The sequence below is a fragment of the Natator depressus genome, chromosome 4 (assembly GCF_965152275.1).
Source record: "Natator depressus isolate rNatDep1 chromosome 4, rNatDep2.hap1, whole genome shotgun sequence".
In the NCBI taxonomy this organism is placed as follows: domain Eukaryota; kingdom Metazoa; phylum Chordata; order Testudines; family Cheloniidae; genus Natator; species Natator depressus.
This window is the reverse complement of record NC_134237.1, coordinates 59210846-59217726: the sequence shown is the minus strand read 5'-3', so window position 1 is coordinate 59217726 and position 6881 is coordinate 59210846.

Sequence of the window (6881 nt, the reverse complement as noted above, 5' to 3'; positions counted from 1 at the left end):
CCATAAAATTAAAAATGTAATTTTATTCCAAGCGTGGCTGCCAAAGCTTAACTGGGGGACCACACCAGAAGCGGGAGTAACACAAAAATATATTAATCTTTCTTAAAATGTCATATGGATATATTGTCTAATTCAGCCAATTAATAGATACAATGGGCTAAATAAAAGCATTCCATTCATATATAACAGAGCTACTTCTTATAAAGAATTGAAAAGATGGAATTTTTTTTTGCAAATGTGAAAAGCCATGTCTTTTTTACTCCTTGCTTTGTCTCCCAGCATATGCAGGAGCTGAGTTGTTTGATCTGATGGGGAGATGCTGCTGTAGATTTCAAATTAAATCCAATACTCTGAGTATAATTCAGACAACCCCCTTTTCTAGCCATGAGGGCATCCACATAAAAATGATCCAATGAAGCTTCCATGTCAGCTTACACAGGAGTGCATCATGTTACATCACCATCCACTATGACAGAACAAACACAGGGAAAATTTACCCAACCACCTTCACTAAAGAGCTGATCTGTGTACCTGTTTCAATCAGCAGATCAACCTCTTCTATGCCCCCAGGTGCACATTCCCAGAAAGCACTCCCCCCTCAGCCCCATCCCTAAGGCCCCTCTCCTCCTGGTTTGTAGTGCTGTTCCCTGATTACCAACTCCCTCTCAAGAGATCCACATTCCCCCCTCTCTCTCTGTCTCTCTCGCCCCTTTGTTCTGATGAGTGGCTTTGCCCTCCCTCTTGAATACAGACTAACAGGGCTGTTACTCTGAAATTTGTTTACCTGTTGCTCTGATGGCAGAGCTGATTATCAATCACAGGTGTGACAACACACAGGATTTTCCAGATTCTTTCCACGTGGATTGCAGTCTGCATGATGCTGCTTTTTCCCTCCGAGAAGTTACTGGGCTGGATTGTTTGATAGAACAACTCTACATTTTATTTGGACACTCTGAAGTACTTTTTCAATTATTTTTTCCCAATGCTTAGAATACTTTTTCCAAAGCTTAAAAGGGGACTTTCATTTTTCTTGCCTTTTGCTCCCACAGTTTTTGTCTTCTGGACTTTACAAGCATTCTTCCCCGCCCTCCATAATAAGTCAGAGCAAAAATTCCAGCTCCTAACTTCATCTCTCTTCAGTGGGCAAAATGGGGTGCCCAGACCTGAACATTCCCGCACTTGTGGATTTGAAATCTAGATCCAAATCTAAACTTCCCTAAGCGGCAGGTTGTTTGAATTTGACACATTTGAGGGAGAGATTCAAAATTAAATCTAAACCAAGACCCACATCTGGAGTTTAGATGCAAGGTTTTGGTTCAGGCAATTTCTCATGTCCACCATTACCAACACCCCAGATTTCCATTAAAGATTAAAAATAATACAACTTTTCTTATTAAATCAATGGTCCATCATTGAATACCATAGCAAAGCTGTGGCAAATGAGTTTGTTAATGAGACCACTGTTCTGCAAGTTACTCTGCATGGGCAACAGACCCTGCAGCCACTCAGAACCCCATTGGCTTCAATATGGCTCAGTCTGGAGGGATACAGGCCATGGGCCCTTACTTTGCAAATCCTTATGCAGTGAAACTACACAGCAGAACTGAATGAAAAATGGATCTTTTGGTTCATTGACAATTTTGAAAATTTGGGATATATCATTTCTGGTCAAAATATTTCATTTTGACAAAAATCAAAATGTTTTGTTTCAATCTGAAGCATTTTAAAATATTTTTGAATTTTTTAAAAATAAAATTAAACGTGATTTCAAAATGAAAAGTTGTTTCAAACCAAAAAAAACCAACCAAACAAAAAAACCCCACAAAAAACCCAGAACATTTTGTTTTGAAAATGTCAAAACTGGTCATTTTGTTTAGGAGAAAAAAAAATCAAAAAACATTGACACATTCAAAAATGTTTTGGTGTCACAGAATCGGCATTTTTTGCCTTAAAGAAGTTGTGCATAAAAAACTTTGCCAAGCTCTGTCCTCAAATTTAAGGCTAAGTTAAGTGTTTGCAGGTTTGAGGCCTTCACTTCTATGCCCTTTAACAGCAGAGCACAAAATATTGTAGGTCCTACATAAACAAGGTTGAGGAGGGGTTGTTTGTTCTGTATTTATTTTGAACTAAATTGGTTGAGTTTTTTTAAAAGGCCTAATTTGCAGAGATGCTTATACCCACAATCACATCCAATACAGTTCTACAATATTACTTCCCAGAACTGATAGCCCTCAACCTGAAGATCGTTGTGAAACTCAAAATCTTGTCTCTTTCACCAACACATGTTGATCCAATAAAAGATATTACCTCACCTACCCTGTCTCTTTCATATCCATGGACCAATATGGCTACAACTACACTGCAAACAGCCCTCAACCCATCAGTCTCAAAGCCATTTCAGAGACTAGAATCAGGACCTTGATTTCTCTCCTTTTTTACCACTGACTAAATGCTGTCTCTGTGGCAAATTCCTCAATCAAAAAATATTCAGGACTAGGGAACAAGATGTGGTCACGTGGTTTAGCCATATGTCAACTCCCCAACAAAAGGCAGCATGGCCATAGTTAATCTGAAACCGTGATTATGAGCCAAAGAGAACAGTTATATAACTCAGAAAATTGAAACTAAATAGAACAAAACACAAACAAACAAGAGCTACATTTACTTGAAAGAACAATCACCCACACCTACGAATTTGCCCCTTTTATTACACTGCTAGGCAATCAAGACCTTCATATAACTGGCTTTTTTAAAATTTCAAAAATAATGGAGGGATTGTGCTAATTAAAAAGTTGCAAGATGCTGAAATACACACTGTAACAAAGCAAAATATTTGCGTCACCTGCACTTACAGAATTAGCTGACTCAACACAAACAGCCTGGTGCTGCTTTTACTAGCTGGAAATGGACAAACAGAACACTTCCCAAGAGGTAAGCTGCCCTGGGAAGGAACGGAATCCACTGTCACTAGGTCAAGGACAGAGGGTTACCGAAGAGTCAGTCACCCTTTTAAGCCCCCCAGAAGAAATCAGCCCTATAGGTGAGGTGCCACTAAACAGTGATAGATTTCAAAGGCAAAATCTACTGCATGGATCTGTGATCTCTTTACCCATAGCATCATTTCTGAACCTAGAATAATTTAAAAAAAAAAAACAAAAAAACCATCCACCAGCAATGTTCCTCCCACACAGTTGCAGGAAGTGATTGTGTACGCTGTGCCTACCTGATCCTATTGTATGATTTCCCCCAGAATACACAACAGAAATACACTCCCCCCTAAAGTCCCTCTCAATATGCCCTGGGAGGAAATGCCTTCTCAAGCCCAACATGGCATTCACTTTAATCACCTGTATGTAGACAAAAAGAAAAGGAGTACTTGTGGCACCTTAGAGACTAACCAATTTATTTGAGCATAAGCTTTCGTGAGCTACAGCTCACTTCATCGGATGCATGCTATGGAAAGTTTAGAAGATCTTATTATATACACACAAAGCATGAAAAAATACCTCCTCCCACCCCATTCTCCTGCTGGTAATAGCTTATCTAAAGTGATCACTCTCCTTACAATGTGTATGATAATCAAGTTGGGCCATTTCCAGCACAAATCCAGGTTAACTCACTCTCCTGCTGGTAATAGCTTATCCAAAGTGACCACTCTCCTTACATTGTGTATGATAATCAAGGTGGGCCATTTCCAGCACAAATCCAGGGTTTAACAAGAACGTCTGGGGCGGGGGTAGGAAAAAACAAGGGGAAATAGGCTACCTTGCATAATGACTAAGCCACTCCCAGTCTCTATTCAAGCCTAAGTTAATTGTATCCAATTTGCACCATCACAGGGCCTAATAACATCAGCCACACTATCAGAGGCTCGTTCACCTGCACATACACCAATGTGATATATGCCATCATGTGCCAGCAATGCCCCTCTGCCATGTACATTGGTCAAACTGGACAATCTCTACGTAAAAGAGTAAATGGACACAAATCAGATGTCAAGAATTATAACATTCATAAACCAGTTGGAGAACACTTCAATCTCTCTGGTCACGCGATTACAGACATGAAAGTCGCTATTTTACAACAAAAAAACTTCAAATCCAGACTCCAGCGAGAAACTGCTGAATTGGAATTCATTTGCAAATTGGATACAATTAACTTAGGCTTGAATAGAGACTGGGAGTGGCTTAGTCATTATGCAAGGTAGCCTATTTCCCCTTGTTTTTTCCTACCCCGCCCCCAGACGTTCTTGTTAAACCCTGGATTTGTGCTGGAAATGGCCCACCTTGATTATCATACACCATGTAAGGAGAGTGGTCACTTTGGATAAGCTATTACCAGCAGGAGAGTGAGTTTGGGGAGGGGGTGAGAAAACCTGGATTTGTGCTGGAAATGGCCCAACTTGATTATCATACACATTGTAAGGAGAGTGATCACTTTAGATAAGCTATTACCAGCAGGAGAATGGGGTGGGAGGAGGTATTTTTTCATGCTTTGTGTGTATATAATAAGATCTTCTAAACTTTCCACAGTATGCATCCGATGAAGTGAGCTGTAGCTCACGAAAGCTCATGCTCAAATAAATTGGTTAGTCTCTAAGGTGCCACAAGTACTCCTTTTCTTTTTGCGAATACAGACTAACATGGCTGTTACTCTGAAACCTGTATGTAGACAGACACTGTTGCAGTCAAATGTCTATCATCTCCTGAGATATCATTTGTAACCAGTGTGCCATCCATTTTTTTCTTCCATCCTAGTAAAGTGGATTCTGGAAGAACAGGTTTCAGAGTAACAGCCGTGTTAGTCTGTATTCGCAAAAAGAAAAGGAGTACTTGTGGCACCATGGAGACTAACCAATTTATTTGAGCATGAGCTTTCGTGAGCTACAGCTCACTTCATCGGATGCATACTGTGGAAATTGCAGAAGATGTCTTCTGCAATTTCCACAGTATGCATCCGATGAAGTGAGCTGTAGCTCACGAAAGCTCATGCTCAAATAAATTGGTTAGTCTCTATGGTGCCACAAGTACTCCTTTTCTTTCTGGAAGAAGAGAATGTGAATCAAATAGGAAAAAATTAAATGGGGTGGGAGGAGTAAAATTCACATCTAAACTGAGTCTCATTGCATAACCCGCTAGCTCTTTAAATTACAAATTCCTGCCACTGCTGTGGGAGTGACTGATGCTGTTCTTCACAGCCGTGGGCAAATTCTTCATGCTGAGTACAGCTATTAATAATAACATTAGCACTTATATGGTGTTTTGCATCTTCAAAGCACTGTGCAGACATTCATTTATTAAACTGATAGAAATGCTTTTATTCTGTCTTCATGATTTAACAAATAGGCCCATGTTTTTTACCATTATACGTCAGTGCCAGTGATGGGTGCTATAGAAAACCCTAGCACAGACAGACAGATGCCAAACCTCACTTGGTCTCAAAACCTGGACATGTTTACAAATGACTGTAACATCAGGCACATGAGCGGTCCAACTGAATTCAGACTGTAGGCAATCTAGAGCTCTCGTATATTTAGAGAGAAAGCTATTACATTCAGTCCGAATTAACTTTACTTTGGATTGAAAGACTATGCGAAGACAAATCAAAGCAAGGTCTGTGCGAGACAGTACAGGAGGTGTGCATCTGTAATGTAGTGTTCTGCTCTGAACCAGCCCCAAATGGCTACCTATTTCTGCAGGCAAATCCTTAGACATTTATGGGAGGCAGTGCTACCCAAAGACTTGGGTGCTGGGCTGGAACTCAGGAAACATGGGGTCTATTCCTGGCTCTGCTACTAACCTGCTTTTAGACATTGGGTATGTCACTTCACCTCCCCATGCCTGTTTCCCTCACGTCCTTTTTCCATCATGTAAACTGTAAGCTCTTCAGGGCAGGGACTGTCTCTCTCTATAGTTATGCCTATGCTACAATGACATGGCTCTGGGGCACAGTAGTGTAGACACTCCTACAGTGAAGGAAGAGGTTTTTCCATCACTGTAGTAACACCACCTCCTCAAGTGACAGTAGCTACGTTGATGGAAGCATTCTTCCATCGACCTAGCTGCATTGACACCAGGGGTTTGGTCAGCATAGCTACAGCACTCAGGAGTGTGGATTTTTCACAACCCTTGAGCACCATAGCTACATTGACCTAACCTTTAAGTGCAGACCACATCTTAGTTTATGCTCAACACAATAGAGCCCTGATCTCATTTGGCCTCTAGGTGCTATGTTAATAACGGAGTGGTACGAATAACAGTTACATAAACACACCACAAATGAGTTAATGTTTGTAAAACACTTTGAAGATTAAAAGTGCTACAGCATATAAGATCTAAGCATTGCCTACCTATGGATTTTTTGCTACTGAGGACTCAGAAGCCACTCAGAACATGCCTTTCTTTAACAAAAACAGCATATGAATCACTATTACATACTGTCCTCCTCCAGCAACAAATAGTGTTTCCAAAACCTCCCATTAAAGGACATTGTTTTTAAAGAAGTATTTTACATACATTATAAATAAATGTCCTCACCAGTATTTTAACACTTTTGATTATTGAAGATGAGCAAATCTGGGGGAAAGAACCACATTTAACCCTGATGCTTTCTTTACATTCGCTTTTGTTATGAGTTCAATACACTTTCTGGTTCTTCTGCAGTAGCAGAATGCTGCCTTGTTTGCATTGCAAAGGGAAACATTTAAATGCAAAGAACAAAGTATTATTATTTGAATAATAATAAAAAATCCTGAGACATTTCCTGTAAACATTTCTATTGAATTTAGATTTTGTGAAACCTAAATTCTGGATTTAAATTGACTTTCCAGTGTCCCTTTAAATCAAAGTTGAGTCCCAGCCAGAATAAAGATCCAAAGTATG